Genomic DNA, 22837 nt, shown 5'->3' on the forward strand with positions numbered 1-22837 from the left:
TCCATAGCTGGCCTTAGTAGTGCCACTGATGGCGTCCGGGAAAAAGCCTGGATCTGAACACACTTTTCCACTAGAAAAGTATACCAGTCAAGCTCATATTAAAATGTATAAGGGCCGGGGACATGCATTAATAGGGCTGAAATACTGCGAAAAACAAGCTGGAATCGGTTCAGAATCTTTATAGGCTTCCTTGCTGGACATGCGCCAGTTGAAGACACTTGCATAAAATTACAGGTTTCCATCAATAGTGCGTTACAATTTTTAAATATCATACAGTGTATGGCTCATTAAACTGGACATGCTTTAGCGTTGTTTTTCTCAGGGATGGCAAATGAAATTAGATGTCAGCCAATCATCGTGTATTTCTCCTGTTTCGTAGACTGTATTTAAAAGTTTAGCACATGTATGTTGTCTTCATTGAACAACTTTAATAGTTCGACACGCATCTCATCCGGACCTGGAGCCTTTCCATTTTTCATATTCTTGAGCGCATATAGAACATCTTCATTTATTATCACTAAACCGCTCTCTGGTTCTTCTGATATTGTTGGACCGAGTCTTTCATCTTGAAAAAGACCTTCTATGCAGGGTGTTTCATTAAGAATTGTCCATATAGAAACTGGGGAAACCTTAGCTCAAAATACGAAGATTTAACCTAAAACACTTAAATAAAATATTCCTCTTTACCGAGATACAGAGTGTTTTATTACAAATATTCTAAAATGATTTTAGCCCATTGTTAAAGCACCTTTTAATATTTTTTGTTCAAACTTGACGCACAGTTTACACATGTTAGGGTACTTTAACTAGTCCTAAGGGGGGGGGGGGTATGGTTTGAAATATTTAATTTTTTTTATTATTTCAAATAAAATTGCATACTTTCAAGAATACACTCTGAAAATTTCAAAATAATCGGAGTAAAATTACCAGAGATACAGGGTGTTGAATATCCCTACCTTCGACTCGCTTTGCCGCGACTTCGCGCCAGCACGCTTGAGCGTAGTGAGAAACGTTAAACAACTGTTCGCCTTCTCTTTTGTAGATTACTCCTCGATTCAAAAAACATATTCCAATGTGCATTACTTTACGATTTGGCAGACAAATAAGAAGATGAAGGTGCAGTTGTCAAAACTTTAAACGTATTTTTCTCAAAACTGCTTTTTCAAATGCGGTGGACATTGTAACTGAAAAACTACTCGGCCGATCTACCTGATATTTTGCACAGATTTTCTTTAGACATTTCATGAGGTAACAACGTCGAGATATTTTTCTTTTTTTGCTTATTTTTTGTTCAACAATAATAAATCTGTTGATTTTCACAAAATGTTTACCAAAAATTTAATTTTTTTGATTTGAGTGATACCAAAAATTCAAAAATCATTAAAAATAAAAATACTCGACGTTGTGACCTCGTGAAACTCATAAGCTAATTAAATCTTTTTGAATTTTTTGTTTGGTATGATCGAGTGTTGAGTTCTGATGTCCACCGCAAAATCCATTTTTTTGTGAGCTGCCTGTCAAAATTTGTCACCAATGGCTTATTTTTCAATATTTTGGATTTAATTTTTTTCTAAATATTCTTTGAATTGTACTTAATATGCTTATTTAATTTAAAAATAAAATAATTGTACCAAAGCTTCGAAAAAACTTCACAAAAATGTGCTTGATTTGTTGATTTCAAACCATACCCCCCCCCCCTAAGAGATAATTTTCCGCTGTTACCAGAGACGTGCTGTAGAGATATATACTTCATTTTCCCCCTCACAATCTACGTCACTGTCGTAATAATCATTTCAGCATGTTTTTTTGATTCCTTGTTACTTTTTACATAAATATCATCCTTTTGTCTCATTGCGATAAAGTAAGTAGTTTTCAAGTTATTTGCGTTTAAAGATAATGGATTCCATAAGACTATTGTATTTTAAACTACATTCAATAAGAATATGTGTTTAAAATACATAATCTTGTTGAATCCATTATCTTTAAACGCAAAAGTGTTTTATGTTACATCTTCGTATTTTATCCAGTTACGATATGGACAATTATTAATGGAACACCCTGTATATTCTTTCCATGTTCGTTATTTTTGTTTCGCTGTCTGCTACTAGTATCTGCCCTTCCGTCAATTAGTTTATTTCCATGCCTGCGTCTGTAGCTTCCTGTGATTTCTTTAATATTCTTATGTATTTTAAACGAGTCGTGTATATTTATATTGTAGTAATTTTCTATTTCACAGCATTTCTCATTCAACCAATTTTCCTTTGCTTCCCTTATTTTCTTTTTTACTTCTCTGTGAATCTTGACATATCTTGTTTTGTCTACAATTATCCAGTCTTTTTTCTTTTTCTGGCACTTTTTATTGAGTTCATCTTTGCTTATTTGTAATATAGTGTCTTTTAAGTTCTTCCATTGGATGTTTGCATACTGACCTGATTGTCTGTTATCAATTGTAGCTGGATTGTTTTTTTTTTATTCTTTTTTTAACGTTTATTTTTGTTTCCCCCGTTTCTTAGTGTGGAGAGATCGATGTTGTGTCTATTTTGGCTCTATTAAATTGTTTTAGATTTAACTTGAATTCAGCAACAACTGAAAATGGATAAAACTATCCAGGAACAACGTGTGTCCTTACTCGAAATAGTAATTACATCTGTCTTGGACCACAATAGTCTTTACTTCGATGTTGAAAGTTTTTTGATGGCAACAATGTTTTGTGATTATGAAGGTGTTTGATTAATGGATTTTCTTCGCGTTAGGTGAACGATAGAGCTTGGTTATGTAATGGAAAGAGTACGTTTTAACGAAGATAAGCAACTGGAGCAAATGGTCAAAGACATCCCTCTTTCTTTTTAAGACACTAAAGAATCTACTTAGATGCTGGAAAAATGGATTTGGAATTAATGTATATAATAATAATTTTCTGCATTTGATGAACCAATATGGGATAATGCATTCAATGAAGAAGCCTCGAGGAAAACCCGTTAAGTTAGTAGTTAGTAGATGGCGAACAATGGCTGAGAATCAATATGTTCAAGTCCACCATTGGCTACACCATAGTAGTAGTAGTATGAAATAATGTAACTTCTGTACTACCGGTTGTTGTATTTTAAGCACCCTTCGTTTACTAGTCCAGGGCGCATCTGCTTTGAGATGGACGTTGAGAGGTGACTCATTTTTTTGCAGACATTTCTTGGAATTAGCTCTTATAATAATAATTGGGTTATCCTCCCACTCAAAAATGTCCGGAACATTGTTTAAATAAATAATCAAAATGTCAACAAATGAAGGAAAAATTCGATTATTTTCTTCGTTTTTTGATTATAACTTGCAAAGTATTCACTTTCGAGAAAAGTTGTACAATAATAAAAATTTGATAAAAGTTGCGTAATTAAATTTCCTACAATATAGGATTTGTTACAAATTTTAAAAATTGTCACTCTTGTTGCAAAATAGCAATAATTGCGAAAAAACCAAAAAAAAACAAGTATTTGCATTTTACGTTTTTCAACCATTTATGCTACACTGAGGACCCTCATATTTTACCCAGAAAAACGACATAATATAGTATAACAATACTGTAAATTTCATTAATATCGGTGAAATAGATTTTGCAAAATAAATTTTGCAATCCAGCTTTCGCAAAAAAAATTCATTTTTTCAAAATGTTGCAGGACTGAAAATAAAGCAGATATCAAGTTGAAATTTTTTTTACGTATAGAAGAATACCGTACCTTTCATTTGCAATTTTTAAAATTAAAATCCATTAACTACCACGGTGTCAGGAATTTTTTTAAATAAACATTAATTTTTGGTGCTACGCGCAGGACAGTGGTGTTCGATTCACACAAGTTAATTTCCACCAAAATTTCTTCCTATCTTTATCTAATATATTATTTTCTTACACTATATTTTGTTGTATTTTAATTCCACAAAAATCAAACTAATTTGATAAATATTGTTTAAGCAGTTGCATATGTTTAAAAATAATAAACTTTTATTCTCTAACTTAAAATATATGAACAAAGAAAGTTTTTGCCAAAAAAAGTGTTATTTCAAAGAACAGCGCACGTGTCTTTATTTTGCAATAAACAAATTTATTTATTTATATCGAAATGTACTAAAAATTAAAATTTGTCAATCATTATCAAAGGTCATTGGAATGACCAATCAGAGCAAACTATCCGCTGTCCTGCGCGTAGCACCAAAAAAAATGTGTATTTAAAAAAATTCCTGACGCCGCGCGCCGTAGTGGTTAACCGATTTTAATTTTGCAAATTTCAAATGAAAGGTACGGTATTCTTCTATATGTAAAAAAATTAAACTTGCTGTCTGCTTTATATTCCGTCATGCAAAATTTTGAAAAAAAATTTTTTTTGCGAAAGCTTGATTGCAAAATTTATTTTGCAAAATCTATTCAACCGATCTTAATGAAATTCACAGTATTGTTTTCTTATATCATAAAGTTTTTCTTGATAAAATATGAAGGGTGGCAATTTTTAAAATTTTCAACGAATTCTATATTGTAGGAAATTTAATTGCGCAACTTTTATGTCAGTACAACTTTTCTCAGAAATGAATACTTTCAAAGTTATAATCAAAAAACGAAGAAAATAATCGAATTTTTCCTTCATTTTTAAACATTTTGATTATTTAAACAATGTTCCGGACCTTTTTGAGTGGGAGGATAACTCAAATATTAGGTTTGTTCTAGCAAACAGTCAAACTAGTCAGAAACCGTCATAGTAGAGGATACGATATAAGGTCGAACTGCACCGATCTGTTTAATGGGAAAAAATTATTTTATATGTAAATTAGTATGTTAAACATTATAAAAAACAAGGGGTGCCTGATATAATCCTGTTCTGACTATAATTAATTAATAATTAAAACATGATTTTTTTTCATAAATTTGACTGCCGTGTTTAACAAAAAAATTAACACTATCAGTAAGTGCAAAGCCTATAGGATATGTAAACATAGGGGTGCCTATTTTTATCCTGTCAAATCGATTGGGTTGCCAGGTTGAAACAGGTGTCTTGTTCATAGGTATTTGCACCTACTTGTTTAATTTATCAACCAAACACAAAAATAAACACTGTTTAATTGCAAATACGATGACATAGGGTTGCCCGTAAAAAGCCTGTTCTAAATGAGGGTTGCCTAATTTTTAAAATTTTACAGCGTCTACTTATGGATAATTAAACATATGTAAAACTTTGTTATTACTAATTTTACGAAAAAAAGTTATTCTTTATAAAAATTTCTGCATGATATAAATCCTGTGATTCAACAATCAGATGTCAAATTTTGTCAATCTTATACGAGTTATGTCAAAAAATATTCATTTCGTTTATTTTCGTTTCGTTTATTTTTCACAAATCGAAAATTGTTATTATGAAAAGGTATTAATAATCATAAAATATGTTTTAGTGCGCAATTACATCATTATACCTAATTGGAAAAAAAATTGCAAATTTTTCTGAAATTAAATTCCAAACTTCATTTTTATTTCTAACAAGTAGGATAACTCTTTTTCTTTTATTATTAATTTTGCGAAAAAAAGCAATTGTTCATAAAGAGCTTTGAATTGTCTAAAACCTAAGGTGCAGCCATCATCAATTTTATAAATTTTATGTATGTCAAAAAATATGAATTTCGCTTCGGAGAAAAGTTATTCAGCATTAAAAATATGTTGCAATATAGAATTATATCCTTATAATTGGAATATTCTGAAATATAAAGGAACAAAAAAACTCTTGAGCGAAATTGATTGGCAAGATTGGCAAAAAAGGAAAATCACTGGCAAAAAATCGCAATGTATGTATATATACTCGGATTCACGAGTAAATTTCAGTACACTTCTTATGAAAAGCAAGGATGCCGATACTCCCATATCGTTTTACGCGCATCTGAACCGGCTCTGCCACGGTAAGTCAGACGACGAGCTCGCAACAGCGCATCGTTTTCTTCCATTTGATTTACGTTGTGCATTAGAACCAACGCTGAAATCTACAACTGAATCCAAGTACATATAGGTACTATGAAATATCCATAATTTGGAAATTTATTTATATTAGATTAATTTAAAAAAAACTGTAAACATTAAATATATTATAATTATAATATATTATTCAATATAAATGCAGCATTTAAATGTCATTATAAATTTCAAACAGAAAACAACACATAGTTACTTGACACTTTTATGTTTTTTAGAGTTTACCGCTAAAATTTATGGCCTGAATAACTGCAACAAAGTAAATGATGCAAGAAATCGTATTTTTATGAAAACTGATACTTCTAAAGAAGACAGCGAACAGTTTTTGAAAAAAATTAAAAGTTTTAACTCCAACCCTATACCACCATGCTGGAAATCTTTAGAACAAAAAATTTTACGAACGATTTTTGTTAATTCCATTTGGCTTAATTCAACTGAGTCGGAATGTACAAAACTCCAGCCTGAAAACTGTGGTTGGCATCTAGATGATTATTACTTAAAACCAACAGGATTTATGGGGGACCAAACGCCTTTGAAAGTGCACGACATTCTGGAAATGACAGAAGGTAATGGTGAATGTAGCGAAGGCAGTATTGAAAATTTTAGTTCCGATGAATCTGATGTAAAGTAAAAATCACTGGAACCAATGTTTTACAAATGTAATATTTATACTTATGGTTTAGAATAATAAAATCAATGTACTGAATAATAGTACATTTTATACCTAGTAGGAAAAGTTGTAACATTCCTGGACGATGTAAATATTGCCGTCGAGGCGCAAGCCGAGACAAGGCAATACAGAGTCCGGGAATGTGGCTTTTTGTACAAGGTATACATAATATTTTTCCGAAAATCGAACATTTCAAATAGACATATTATTATTTTGACTCAAATATTCGTGATGCGACAAAATACAGGTTTTGTAACTATAGAAACAAAAATATTGAATTGTCAAAGGACCCCGCAACACTCCTTATGGGAAAATGGTCCCGGTCAAATTTAACGAATGGTCAATAATTGTACTTCTCGATGTGTAGATTAAAAAAGTCCATGGGACCTGGGTCTGAATATCTGCTATTCTCGGGCTACAGCCTTCTAAAGTTATTAGATTCGAGAGCTCGGTTTACGTTAAGTGCACTAATTCACGGCCAAGCGAACGAAAATATTTATTATTGGAAGAACAGAGACTCAATTTCTTCATACGTACCTGCTTGTTGTATATGAATTCGTGGTCAAAAATAGATGCATCGTATTTTAGTCTTCAGAAAACCTCCGAAAAATCCTCAGAAAACTAAAGAAGTGCGAAATAAAATGGGCTACTAGAGTGATATAAGCATTATCATGTTTTCATAAATCCTTCACAGTTATGCAATACCAGCAAAGCTGCAGTTCCGCCTTATCTTTAGAATACTATTGAACAGTGGCGGATCTAGGGGGAGAATGGGTTAATTCCACCCGTAACATGCTCCAGAATTAAAGAAAAAAATTATATATAAAGGAAATAATATTTCCATACAGATATTTTTCGTTTCCAGACAACATCTAAGTATGAGGAAATATCGAACGTTTCTTTCAAAAAAATTGTCAAAAATGTCTAAATTCCTGACCGATTTTCGGAAAAATACCTTTAGTACCTAATGGTTTTTTTTTATTTTTGAATTCAAAATTTTCGAAGACTCACTTTGTTTATTTTCATTTACATTCTTGAAAAAACATAAAAGTCTCAAGTAACTATGTGTTGCTTTCTGGTTGCAATTTATAACGACATTTAAATACTGCATTTATATTGAATAATATTATTATAATATATTGAAATATTTAATGTTTACAGTTTTTTTTTAATTAATCTAATATATATTTCCAAATTAGTGGATATTTCATAGTACCTATTATACTTGTAATAGTTGCAATATACTTGCAATATATACATATTATATTGCGAGTTTGTGCCAGTGATTTTTCTTTTTTGGCAATGAATTTTGCTCAAGAGTTTTTTATACCTTTATATTTCAGAATATTCCAATTATAAGGATATAATTCTATACTGCAACTTAATTTTAATGCTGAATAATTTTTCTCCGGAGCGAAATTCATATTTTTTGACATACCTCGTATAAAATCTATAAAATTGATAATGGCTGCACCTTAGGTTTTAGACAATTCAAAGCTCTTTATGAACAATTGCTTTTGTTCGCAAAATTAATAATAAAAGAGTTATCCTACTTGTAAGAAATAAAAATGAAGTTTGGAACATAATTTCAGAAAAATTTGAATCTTTTTTCCAATTATAATGATGTAATTGCGCACTAAAACATATTTTTTGATTAATAATATCTTTTCATAATAACAATTTTCGATTTGTGAAAAATAAAGGCCGAAGTCACTCTTGACCGAAATTAACATTTTTTGACATAACTCGTATAAGATTGACAAAATTTTACATCTGATTGTTGAATCACAGGATTTACATCATGCAGAAATTTTTATAAAGAATAACTTTTTTTCGTAAAATTAGTAATAACAAAGTTTTACATATGTTTAATTAATTATCCATAAGTAGACGCTGTAAAATTTTAAAAATTAGGCAACCCTCATTTAGTACAGGCTTTTTACGGGCAACCCTATGTCATCGTATTTGCAATTAAACAGTGCTTATTTTTGTGTTTGGTTGATAGATTAAACAAGTAGGTGCAAATACGTATGAACAAGACACCTGTTTCAACGTGGCAACCCAATCGATTTGACAGGATAAAAATAGGCACCCCTATGTTTACATATCCTATAGGCTTTGCACTTACTGATAGTGTTAATTTTTTTTGTTAAACACGGCAGTCAAATTTATGAAAAAAAATCATGTTTTAATTATTAATTAATTATAGTCAGAACAGGATTATATCAGGCACCCCTTGTTTTTTATAATGTTTAACATACTAATTTACATATAAAATAATTTTTTTCCATTAAACAGATCGGTGCAGTTCGACCTTATATCGGATCTTAGACTATCAGCAAATAGTTGGTCAGTGAGAGAACATAATACAGTCACCAGTGCTATCCCCTCTACTCGCGCTAGTCGACTATTCGATGGTTTCAAACCATTTGAAACTGATGCTAGAGCAAACCTATTATTATATGAGTTATTTTCAAGCAATTTCTGCAAAAAAATAGGAGTCACCTCTCAACGTCCAAATGTACTACCTACAGACGTGCCCTGGTCTATACAGACTACACACTTTTACATAATGATTATTAGACCTTGCTTGAAACTAAATTATATCGATGTGCTGCTTATTATGACTTCTCGTTTTATGTGTTAGACACAGTATTTTAAATTTTACATAATTTGCTCAATTATTGTTTTGCATTTAGTAGAGTATGAAATGATCCGACGTTTTCCAGTTAGCTATTTGACGGAAAAGGAAAAAATCGGGGTAAAATAATGACAGTTTAGTTTTAACACAACGACCGTATTATAACTTAAAAGTTATGGCCTCAACAAATGAACTGTTAAGTTCTGACATCAAACGAGGGATGCTTCTTATAAATCTGTCCAAACCAACTTTAATATCACGTAAGAGACCATAGGCCATTTTATTTCAACTCTTCCAGTTTTTTTTTTTGTGAAAGAATGAAATATTGAATCATTTATTATCCAGTTTTCCTAAGTATGAATGAATCACCGAATGATTCGGTATTGATGTATTTGAATTCCTTGAAATTATTAACGCGAAAAAAATGTGACTGAATATGTTTGGTATCTACAGAGTTGGTATAAAGTATGGAACCAAGCAAATATCTTTGAAATTAAAAGAACAATATTTATGAAACTTTGCATGCAAGTACAGTGACGCAAAAGGCATCTGATGCCATATTTTTTGTTATTACTCCACTTCCGGTTTCACCGGAAATACCCTTAACTTATTTAGTTTAAATGGGGCACCCTACCCTGTATATTTTTGCAGATTTTAAATAACTTGTTATTTTTAATTCATACATACCAAGTTTGGAAGAAAAAACTATTACAAGAAATCTTTACAGTTGTTAAAAAATAGGTTAATTTATTTACGTTAGGTTAGACCAATGATATTAAAAATAAAAAAAAAATAATTTCAAATGTTGAAAATGTTTGCTGTTCACCTCCTGACAACGTGCAAGCCTATAAATAAATTCTTGAGTCACTTTTTGCAAAATTTCTCCACGTATTCACATTCATCAATTATTATTTGTCTTAAATCCTGCAAGCATGTTGGTCGCCTAACGTAAACACGTGATTTTAGATAACCCCAAAGAAAAAAATTTAACGGGTTGAGGTCCGGAGAACGAACGGGCCACTCTATGAAACCTCTACGTCCAATCCATCAATTTGGAAAATTCACCATAACCGATTATCATTAATATTCCAATACGATCTTTTTCTCTTAAATGAACCATTTTTAATACAACTTATTTCTGTCAATTAGTTCAGTACCAGTTTTACCTACTATACTAAATTCAAATAAGTCATGCAGTGCATGTAAACAACAATTTTAGTCTATAGCAGGGGTGGCCAAGCTTCTTAATAGTCCGAGTCACTTTTCATAAGTTGTTTCGCGAGCCGCAATAAAATACTTATTCAAAAAGTAACTATGTATAGAAGGTATTTACAATTTTTTTAACAGAACTTTTACTTACTGAAAACCGAAATACAATTACGAAATATTTAAACTTAATTACATTTTTGTTTTCCTTCTTTTGATAATTCTTTAGATTTTGGTGATTAATATGTGACTTCTCAGTAATTCTTTTAGATGCTGGTTAGGTAATATTGATCGGTGTTAGGATTTCACGAATTATAAAATGAAATAAAATGGTCCACACAAGTACGTTGTTCCTAATATGGAAATAATTCGACAAGCATTCTTTTTTAGGGTACCTTCTTGGATTCTGGTACAAATTTCCAAAATTCGGTATTCGGCGTCGACTTATAGTTTTATTTTCGAGCTTGATCTTCTTGCGTCTCTATTAATTTTAATTCTCCAGAGGTTGTTTGGGTCATATATTAGTAATAATAAAAAATTCACCTTATGAACTATGTTCATTTCAAATGAATTCGGAAAAAAATGAAGAGACGATTTAACATATTTTAAGTCTTCAAATCTATTTTGGAGTTCGGTCAATATTCCTTCCGGCTTTTTTATATACCTACTCGTTAAGTTTTTCTAGTATAATATGGTAAAATTTTTTTGTCGAGTAAAACGATTTAAATGCAAAATGTGTACCTAATACAAATTACAAATTACATCTGTAGCAAGAGTTATACAAAAACCGGTCTGGATTCGGTTGATTACTGACTTTTACATTGCGCCACTCTTATGTAATGTTCGTTAGCGCAGTTTTAGATGTGTCATATCATTCTTATCTTGGATGGAAATGGAATTTGTTACAAAGTCTTTCATGTTTGTTGTCAGTAAATTAAAAGACATTTTGAAACACATTATGGAACGATACATTTTTTTTTAAATCATATCTAATACAAAATTGAAAAATAACTCGGGTACAATCGAGAGCCACAAGTAATCCTTCAAAGAGCCGCATGTGGCTCGCGAGCCGCAGTTTGGCCACCCCTGGTCTATAGTATTATAGATTATAGATGGTACTCGTTTATTTCCTACTACGTTGTATTAATAAAAAAAATTATCTACAGACACTTTTTAACAAATTTTTTCTACCAAATTTGGTATGTATGAATTAAAAATAACAAGTTCTTTTAAAATCCGTAAAAATATACAGGGTGTCCCATTTAAATTAAATAAGTTAAGGGTATTTCCGGTGAAACCGGAAGTGGAGTAGTAACAAAAAATATGGCAATAGATGCCTTTTGCGTCACTGTACTTGCATGCAAAGTTTCATAAATATTATTGTTCTTTTCGTTTCAAAGATATTTGCTTGGTTCCATACTTTATCCCAACCCAGTATAGGTAAATGCTTTAATGTAGGTATAATGTATAATATGGCCTTTTACTCCTTTGTTTGGAAAGATTTTTAAATTCCCCCTCGAGTGACTTTTGCATAGTCAATTTTGAATTTAAAAGTTTGAATGTTTCATTTTAATATCTCTATTTGATAGTTACTGTCGACGTGATATGTATATTTTACGGAAATGTAATTTTTGTACTGTTGAAGGATTTCTCGTGTACAAAATTATAAATGTTTAAAGTTGCAGAAGACCCCAAAGAGAAAATATACACAAGATCACTGCATTACTCAATTTTTCTATATTCCTCTTATCCCATTCATGGGATACAAAGCCTGGCATCTTACGTGTTTAGTACAATATTGTAACATTATAAAAATATTGACAGTTTTGAGATCATGCTAACAAATGAACTCTATTTTACTTCTTTTTATGTAAAAATCTTAAGTTGTTAATGAAAAACTGTTACTTCGCATACCTAAATAGCATTTCTTTATTTTTGAATGATTCAAAGGCGTTTCAATTCGGTCAAACGTTTTTTGCTGAATTGCGACAGTTGTTATACGCCAACGGTCAAAACTAGCTTAAACAAAGAAGTTCTTTTCTTATCTAACGGCCGGGTAACCAAAGAATAGATTACGCCAAAAAGCCGGTAAAGAACACTACACTCTTTCAAATATTTAAAAGTAAAGCGATAACAAAATTGCAATTTGGCAGTATTCAGTGTCTCACACACAATCTATGAATAAATCTAAATATGTGCAATATAAACAAGGTCTTTGTCGAATAAATAAACACCTCAAGTAAAAAGAATAATTTCAAAAATCATGCTTAGCTTTGATGATCAATCGTCGATAGGGAAGTAACAAAAAGAAGAAGAAATATATAAAAAAGCCTTCAAAAAACGTCAAAATCAAATGAAAAATGCAAGTTTTATTACAATCACTTGTGGTTTAGTCCCTTACAAGGGGAAAAATAACGTTTTTTCAATTAAATGCAGTAGATAGCAAGAAAATTATTTCAGATTGTTGTTTTGTTTAGCTATGACTTAATAAAATTATGTGTAAAACTGGAATTGAAATTAGTTAAGACATTGTGCAATCGTCTGTCAATTAATCCATGTGACATACACATGTCTTGTTTTAAAGGGTAATCAAGTCTTGTTAAATATATCATACACTTCTCCAAGAAATTAACGCGCCACCTTAAAAATTTGTAATTTTTAATGTCTCGAATTTCCTAAACCTGTTGTTCGATTTAAGCGATTTTTTTAATAGGTTATAGCCTTATTCTTTTACAGTATCGCTGTAATAATATTGTTGTTAGACAAGTAAATTGTCATTGTGTATTGTACCCTCGGAGATCCGTGGAAAAAATTTACACCCAAAATAACAAAATTCAGTTTGGCAACACTGTGCGAATGTTGATAGTAACATATCCTTTTTAAGATAAGCACAACTATAATTTAGTCCAAGCAAATTAATATATTTTTTTTGCCAACAAAAATGAGATTTTTCAACCAAATAATGTTTCAAATATGATGTGCAAAATAATTTTTAATTGGGTTCTGCTAATGGGCTTGCTTTTTTTGTCATTAAAGTAAAAAAAACTAAATTTTACTCATTAAATCAATGTTGTCCGGTTATCGTCTTAATTATTTTAACTGTACTAATATCCGTTGAGTAATTCTGAATGATGAATAGGTCGTTAAAACATTTTATCTATAGCGGCTTCTGGAATATCTTAAAAATATCGAATTTCATTGATAAAATGCGCATATTCCACCGATCTTCGCTTCGACAATACCAATCAAACTGTGAGTTTTTCTCAAAGTTCGCGTCACCCTGTGGAATATCCTAGCATTTATAAAATACTGAAATTAAAACCAGACTATAGCCTCATGTTTTCTTAACATTCTGTTTTTTTATTCTTTCACTTATGTTGGATATTAAAAAAGTTAGGTACTTTAACAACTAGCCTTGTTTTTCATCAATACAGGTTTTTAAATAAGTATGGCAAACTTTAAGGGGTAATTCTGCGTGAAAAAATAATGACAGTTTGCTTTATAAACTTATGTCCGCAAATGCTTCGTTTCCAAGATAAAGGGGGTTGAAATTTTTCTTACAAACTGACGATTTCCTTATTGCTTTAAAACCGGTTGAGATATGCAAATGAAATTTGGTGAGTTTTATTGTGCACTTTTTGGCATACAATTAAGAATTTTATGTTCTGTTTATGTTTAATGGTGAATATTAAATTCCTAATTGTATATCACAAATTCGCAATAACTAATTTTTAAAACCCATCAAATTCCATTTGCATATCTTAACCGGTTTTAGAGCAATAAATAAATCGTCAGTTTGTAAGAAAAATTTTAACACTCTATCTCGGCAACGAAGCATTTGCGGACATACGTTTATAAAGCAAACTGTCATTATTTTTTCATGCCCCTAAAGTTTGCCATACTTATTTAAAACGCCCTGTATTGATGAAAAACAAGGCTAACTAAACAAAGTACCTAACTTTTTTAATATCCAACATAAGCGAATGAATCAAAAAACAGAATGTTACGAAAACATGAGGCTATAGTTGGTTTTAAGTTTTAATTTCAGTATTTTATAAACGCTAGAATATTCCACAGGGTACGCGAACATTGAGAAAAAAATCATAGTTTGATTGGTACACCCGGTATACAATGGCAATTTACCTGTCTATCAACAATATTACAGCGATATTGTTAAAGAATAAGGCTATAACCTATTAAAAAAATCACTTAAATCGGACAACGGGTTTAGGAAATTCGAGACATCAAAAATGACCCATTTTAAGGTGGTGCGTTAATTTCTTGGAGAAGTGTAGTACATACATATAATATACAACGAGCGTTCAATGATGGTCATTATGATACCGAGTATGACTGATACGACATGAGCCGCGTAGCGGCGAATGTCGTATAGAATATGAGCATAATAATGGCAATTAAATGCGAGTAGTATACATGATTTTCTCTACGATCATTCACAACAAAAAATATTAAAATTTATGAGAGTAGAAAAAATGTATTTTCTTTTTGGGGTGCTTTAGCAACTTCTTAACGAAGCTGTCCATCTTCCCGTTGTCTGTAATGCTTGACCTATAAGTGGAAGATGAGAAGTGTATTGGATTTGAAAAAAAAATGGCAATTATTGTGTCCTTGCCTATGTTGTCGATAAACATAATACATATTCAAAGTAAAATTTGTTGAAGTCACTAGAGATTGAAATGGATTTTAAACACTATGACATAAAATTATTATATTCCAATCAGCAATTATGGGGTCCATGTATGTATATTATTATTACCTATATGAAATTATATATAGAAAGCTATTCCGTGTATGTTTTTAGATATATATGCTTTTTATTGTATCATGCGGTCATTTTAGTACCCATTTTATGTATCGAAACTTAAAAATACTTCTGCAAGTTAATGTTTTATTAAAATAGATTTAAATTGCAATTTTCTTATATGATTTAATCTAATAAACTTGAGCGTTAAATAAATTGAAAATTCTTAAAATAATAAAAGATCCAAATGGTTTTCCATCTTTTACAACTTTTATCTATTAATATTACTGTTTGTTAAGTACAATTTTGACAAACATAACTTCGAGAAAGGTCAAAAAGGGTTGAAATGTCTGGGTCATCGTTGAAGACTGCCGTGAGAGTTCTGGAATCGGTTATAGGTCCAGCTTATATACATCATCAGTCCGTTTGAACTCCACTGCAGACCATAGTTCCCTTTTTGTATCCAGGGTCTTATTTAGTATGGACCAATTTTTCGTTATCTTCCGTAGGTCATTTTGCCATCGTGTAGGTGGTCTTCCTCTCGTTTATCTGATCTTGATCTTCATTCGGGCAACATGCGTGTCCACCTTCCATATTTCATCCTTGCCACGCAAGCTATCTCCACATCTGTAACTGTTTCTGTTTCGTAGATCTTCGTTTGTGATCTCACCTTTTATTGTTTCTTCTTTGTGCTATTCTTGGTTTTGGCACATTCTTTTTCGGTATTTTGTTCCCCTCATCGTCAGTATATCTTCAACTATAGAAGCTTCCTCACTGTGGACTGCACAGGCCTTCAACCATCTGATAAAATACTCCACTGCGTAAGGATATATTTATTTCCAGAATCGGTTTTTGAGAACTGCCCTGCAATATCAATGGCTAATCTCTCCCTAGGAGTAAAGGAGCTTAGATTCCCTACCATCGTCATTTTCAAAGGTTCTGTACAGAGCCAATTCCTTTGGCTCCAATGCGCTTTAAGTTCTGGAATATATGTACAGGTTGGTCTTTCTTTTTTTAACAGTATCGTTGAACGTTAAAGTTAGGTATTGAATAGTATTTTAGCGAAAATTGAATAACTCACCCACCAAACGATTGTTCCTAAATATCTGCCACTATTTATTTTTAGTTTATAAATTATTTAAACGAATATTCATACTTTTGGACACCAAATGTCAGCTATACTGAGTAATAAAAACCGGATTAGATATCCGTGAAAAATATTCGAAAAAACTTTTTCTAATGGGTCGAAATGTCTGGGCCATTGGTGACTCGTCTTTGTAGACTGTCTTGAGTGTTCTGGAATCCCTTAGTCTAGTATTTCCGGATTAAACAACACTGCCCCCTTTATAGTACTGACCCAAACCGTCAATTATTGTTTGGTTTCTGAGTTGTATTTCATCTCCCTGAATTAAATCATATGTGGATTTTATGGCCATGACTGCATGGTTGTGTTTTAACCACCGATATACGAAGGGATGTTCTCTTTTCCTCGTCTTTCAAGCAAGATCTGTCTGAAAAGCTAAAAATAGCGAAACATGTGTCACAGAATGGCAGGTTAGACGTGGTGTGAATATTCCTTTTCGTATATTATTTACACATTAAATCATATGTCTTACAATCTCAACATCACCAACACCAACATCGTGTTCTTAAAATGACTTATATTTTAGTTTGTACATCTTAGTAACACTGAATATTGAAGTATATACGTTAGTAATCATTGTCTGTGTTTATGTGTGTTTTCTAGTCACTATATCGTTCTGCGTCAATGATTTTTGAAACGATAATCATTTAAAAGACTGGTTTCATTACACCTACTTAGGACAGCTATAAGATTTTGCGTTTATTTTATTTATTCTCATCGTATATCCAAACTGTGATTAAAATAGTTTACTACATTTATATAAAATATGTACTAAATCTACTATATCTACTACCTATACCTACTATATCTAGTAAATCACCTACCGGATGTGCCAAAAGTAGAGGGACTGTCAAATATTTCGCACAATTTACATCGGATCTAAAAACTGAAAAACAGATGCTCAATATTTTCAAAAATCTATTGAATGGCACTAAACACGACCCCAATCCTATCCCCTGGGGGTGAGGTTTATATAATTTTCCTAGGATATCGGGATAAAACGTATTATTTCGATTACACTGAATGAAAGTTACTTATTTTTGCATAAGAAATAAAAATCTACAATAAAAATGTGGTGAGCGGTCGTGTATTCGCTCTAATCTGTAGCTGATTTTGTCCCCCTTCTTGTGGATTGGGCATATAATTGCTTTTTTCCAGTCTCCTGGAATTTCTTCTGTGCCCACACGTCTGTTATTAGTGTATGGAATCTATCAGTGTGTGACTCCAATTTTGAGAATTTTAGGGGCTATGTTGTAAATCCTGGGGCTTTATTATTCTTCAGTATTTAATGACATGTGGCTGGGTATGTTAATTCATTATTCTGGTTCTGATTTACTGTTACCTCGAAATCAGGTACTGCCTGGGCTATGTTTGTTCTTACTTTCTCTGTTAGCAGACTTCTTTTATTTCTGCGTCATCACTGATAATAATTTGTCATTTACTATTTCTAAACAGATAAGTGCGTGGTTTATATCCCTCTCTTGAGTTGTATCACATCAAAGAGTGTCAATATATATATCGGAGTATACGGCCCAGAAAATAACAAGCCTCAAACAACAAGGGAAATCTTTTATGACGGATTACAACAAGTAGTAGATCGAGTTAGAGGGAAGATGATAATACTGGGGGATTTTAACGCTCGAATAGGTAACCAAGTAATACCTGGAATTAAACAAAAACACAATGAAAATGTTAAAAACGAAAATGGAGAACTGATAATAAACTTCTGCACGAATAACGAACTCATAATAAACAACACATTTTTTGACCACAAAGACCAACACAAATATACATTCAATAACACCCGTGGACAAAGATCTATGATAGATTATGTTGTAACCAACAGAGATATACATCCATCAAAAATAATCGACGTAAGATGCCTCAACTCAGCAGATGTAGGTAGCGACCATAGCTTAGTATTAAATAAAATAGGAAACTTTATGAAATATTTCACACCCAAGAGGGCAGCACCAACACAAACAAAAATCAAAGTCGAAGGACTACATACGGAATCCATGGAATACTTATACAGGAAAAGAATATCAGAGAAGATTGCTGAGAATGGAATATTAGAAAACGATAACATCGATGAAAGCTGGCAAAAACTCAAAGATAACATAATCGACGCTGCAACAGAATCACTTGGAGAGAGAAAAGTAACGAATCCTCACATATTAAAGAAGAAAACCCCGTGGTTTAGAGAGGAGGTTAAGATAAAATGTGAAGAAATAAAGAAAGCCTTTTTACAAAACAGAACGAAACAAACACAACAGGCATACAACCACTACAAACAAATCAGAAACGAAACGAATACTTTAGTGAGGCAAATAAAAAGGAAGCACTGGCAGAGTTTCTCAAAACAGATGGAACACGACTTCTACGGAACACGACTTCTACGGAACACGACTTCTACGGAACACAAAAAGAAGTATGGAGAATGATCAAAGGGCAAAGAAAGGAGATGAACGAATTAATAAAAGAGAAACACATTCAGAAGGAAACGTGGGCAGACTACTTCCGATCTCTATTTGCTCAAGGCGACGATAATGAACCACCAACACCTGAAGTTACAACAAACGAAGAAATAAACATCGAGGAGGGATAAGTAAAGGAAGTATTAAGAAAATTAAAAAATAGAAAATCTCCAGGAGAGGACAGAATATCGAACGAACTCCTAAAGTACGGAGGACAAGATCTAACTAAACAACTCTTAAAACTAATACAAAAAATAATAGAACAAAACAGAATACCACAAGAATGGAGATCAAGCATCCTAATACCTCTCTTCAAAAAAGGAGACAAATCGGACCCGGAGAATTACAGAGGAATTAACTTATTAAACACAACATTAAAATTAACAACCAAAGTGATAACAAACAGATTGAATGAAATTATATCATTAGCAGAAGAACAACAAGGTTTTAGGTCGGGAAGGTCATGCACTGACGCTATATTTATAATGAGGCAAGTTCAAGAGAAATCGTTGGAATACAACAAACCGGCATATTTATGTTTCGTGGACCTTAAGAAAGCATTTGACAGGGTCACATTAAAGGACGTTATCCATTTGTTATACTCGAGAGAGGTACCTCTAGGAATAATTAAAACGATCGAAAACATCTACCAGAACAACACAATAAAAGTAAAAGTTGACGATGAATTAACTGACCCAATTGAAGCCGACAATGGGATAAGACAGGGGTATTCCTTGAGTCATGTATTGTTCAACCTGATCATGGACGAAATAATAAAAAAAGTAAGAACTAAAAAAGGATACCAAATGGGAGAAAAACAACTTAAAATAATCTGCTATGCGGACGATGCAATACTAATCTCTCAAAGTGAAGATGATTTACAACGTATGCTGCACCAATTCAACATAATCGCCAGAAAATTGTAACATGTTAATTTCCTCCCAAAAGACAAAATGCATGGTTATAACAGCAGATCCAATAAGATGTAAATTGGAGCTGGAAGGTCAGATAATAGAACAAGTGATGGAGTTTAAATACCTAGGCATCACACTATCTAGCTACGGAAGGCTCGAAACAGAAGTGGAAGATCAAGTGAATAGAGCAAACAGAGCCGCAGGTTGCCTGAATGACACAATATGGAGAAACAAAAATATCGGAAACGAAATGAAAGGCAGAATTTACAAAACAGTCATCAGACCAATAATGACATACGCGGCAGAAGCACGACCCGACACACAGAGGACAAAAAGATTGCTCGAAACAGCGGAGATGAAAACCCTTCGAAAAATCGATGGTAAGACTTTATGGGACAGAGCTAAAAGTACAGAGATACGACGGAGATGCAAGGTGTATAACATTAATAACTGGGTAAGAAACAAAAGAATAGAATGGAATGACCACATAAGCCGAATGACAACAAATAGGGTAGTCAGGACAGCGAGAGACGGTTCCCCAATAGGAAGACGATCAGTGGGAAGACCTCGAAAACGATGGAACGACAACTTACTAGAGGCACATCGAAAAAACAGACAGAATCATGTCTATACAAAAAGAAGAAGAAGAAGAAGAGTTATTTCAGGAATTTATATTAGGTGCGTTCGCGGGTACAGTTGACAAATTGTCACCGACAATTTCTAACCCCACTTAATATAAATAATACCGTTAATAGATAAATATACAAGGTTTATTTACTTTTAATTAATATTAATAACTAATTATTAAATTATACTAGGTAAATATACCTTGTATATTTATCTATTAACCATATTATTTATATAATTTTAAAGTACGCATGCGTTTTGCTGCTAATTTGTCGCCGACTAGTCGCCGACAGGCTCCCGCGAACGCACTTAAGAGAGTTCTTAGGAAATTTTCCTCCATTCTTAGTATTTGGTCGTTTTCGTATCTCCTCTTGTTTCTTCTGCATGTTTTGTCTGCCTTACTTCGTTCTTCTTCAAACTTCTCATGTTCTTCTTTGAGTGTACCTACTGCACGTACATATAGTTTCCAAACCAAAGCTTTTTTATCCCTCCCAGGGGTGAGGGGTCGTGTTTGGTGTCATTCGATAGATTTTTGAAAAATTATGAACTCGTGTTTTTTAATTTTTTGATCCGATGTCAATTTCGCGAAATATTCGATCCGCTTCTTTTGGCACACCCGGTATATAGATATCCTAAGCTTTTATGTGACTGAAAGGGAGTGTTCCTACTATAACCTATTACAATTTTTACACTTCGCAAATCAGTCAATTGAGGTATCTAACATAAATATAACCATTAAACTTTTATTTAAAAACATTATTGAAATTCCTATATGTTTTGTCACAAAATGATTCAGTTGTTATTTTATCATAACTATTAAAATTCGTTTCCTTACGATAAAAGTTTGGCAAACAATTGTTTAACTAGCGAATTTTCAATGACCATTTGGATCCTTTCTTAAAATATTCGTAAATTAGTAAAACATTAATATTTGTAGTATTGTAAAGACATTTGAGTATTGTAAAGACATTTGAATAGCTTGTTGTCATGTGTTTTGAGTTTCATCCTTTCTCTTCTGGCTGTGCACATATTGTGCCTTTATTAATGATAATTTCAGATGCGCATGTAGATTTATAGATCCAGGACATTTAAACGCATTTCAAACATTTTAACCCTTTCAGTTTTATTTTCGTCAGTTAGTAGACATCATGGGAATTGTTCGAAAACAGTTAATTGTTCACTTATTAGATCAGTTTTACTTTGAAATGCTTATATGTGGTCTTGATCTGTTAAACGAACCTTTCATTACAAAATTATTGACAGATATGTGTATTGGAATTTGTTTAAAAAGTATTTTTTGCAGTTCTCTTGTGTACATAAGATTATTTATTGTGAGAATTATTGACATGCCGAATTTGATGTCGGCTTTGACTGACGTTGGTCATGTAGTTATATGTGTTTTGGACGATTCACAGTGTGTTGTAATTTGACTGTGTATTAGCTGATCACGCCTTTATTTGCTAATTTTAAATGGGCCATATGACACAAATACATTTTTCAAAATTTTTATACACATTTTTAAATAAAAAGCCAATTTTTATGAAATATAGCTAAAATTATAGTAAAAAAACGTTAAAAAAATGTTTTTTATTAAAGTATTATTTTTGTAGTACATAATTACTTGTTGTAACGAGAAAAAAAATGAAAATACAGTGAACGTAATAAGTTGTGGATGAATAGTTTTCGATTTTCTTTCTGCATTCTTCCACTAAAGTTATTTAACCAGTCTGTCATGATTATCCTAGTCATCCACGTCTACTTATTGTTATACCATTCGATAAAAAATTTTTCTACATGGGAACTCTGGAACGAGGGTTTGTTCTTTTTCCGATTACCAGTTCCCTTTCTTTGTCGACTATCACATTGATTCAAAATAGAACTGGAAGCCTACCCCTACCTCCAGTGCACCTTTCTTCTCTTAGGGTGTAAGTTTTATCATCTACGTTAAAAATGTCTTGCGAATAGTATTCTTTCATAAATTGAGCAGTTTTTCCTTCCAGACAGAAACCACAAACAGTTGGTAGAGTTATGCCTGGATCTCGATAATCCGTTTTCGTTAATAGCTCCAAATATCTTCTTAGGACAGTTCTTTCAAAGACTTCCAGCTTTCTTTTTATGTTTTCTGGCATCACCAAGTCTTCCATCAATAATCTTCTATCAAGTCTATTAATATAATATTGGTCTGACAATAGTTTTATAGACCCTGATTTTCGATCTCCAATGTGTTTTTACTACCCTTTACTGTTCTTCTTTGAATTTCTGGTTCTTAGTCCAGGGCGCATCTGTTTTGAGATGGACGTTGAGAGGTGACTCAAATTTTTTTGCAGAAATTGCTTGAAAATAAATCAAATAATAATATTTGAGTTATACTCCCTCTCAAAAAGGTCCGGAACAATGTTTA

At 32.1% G+C, this 22837-nt stretch overlaps 1 protein-coding gene across 1 annotated transcript in view; it reads left to right on the top strand.

Annotated features, from left to right (window-relative positions):
• Window positions 1-22837, top strand: part of LOC126893445 (dual specificity tyrosine-phosphorylation-regulated kinase 2) — a 168756-nt gene that overhangs the window by 126844 nt on the left and 19075 nt on the right. The window lies entirely within an intron of this gene.

This window comes from Diabrotica virgifera, chromosome 10 (genome assembly GCF_917563875.1).
Source record: "Diabrotica virgifera virgifera chromosome 10, PGI_DIABVI_V3a".
Lineage (NCBI taxonomy): Eukaryota > Metazoa > Arthropoda > Insecta > Coleoptera > Chrysomelidae > Diabrotica > Diabrotica virgifera.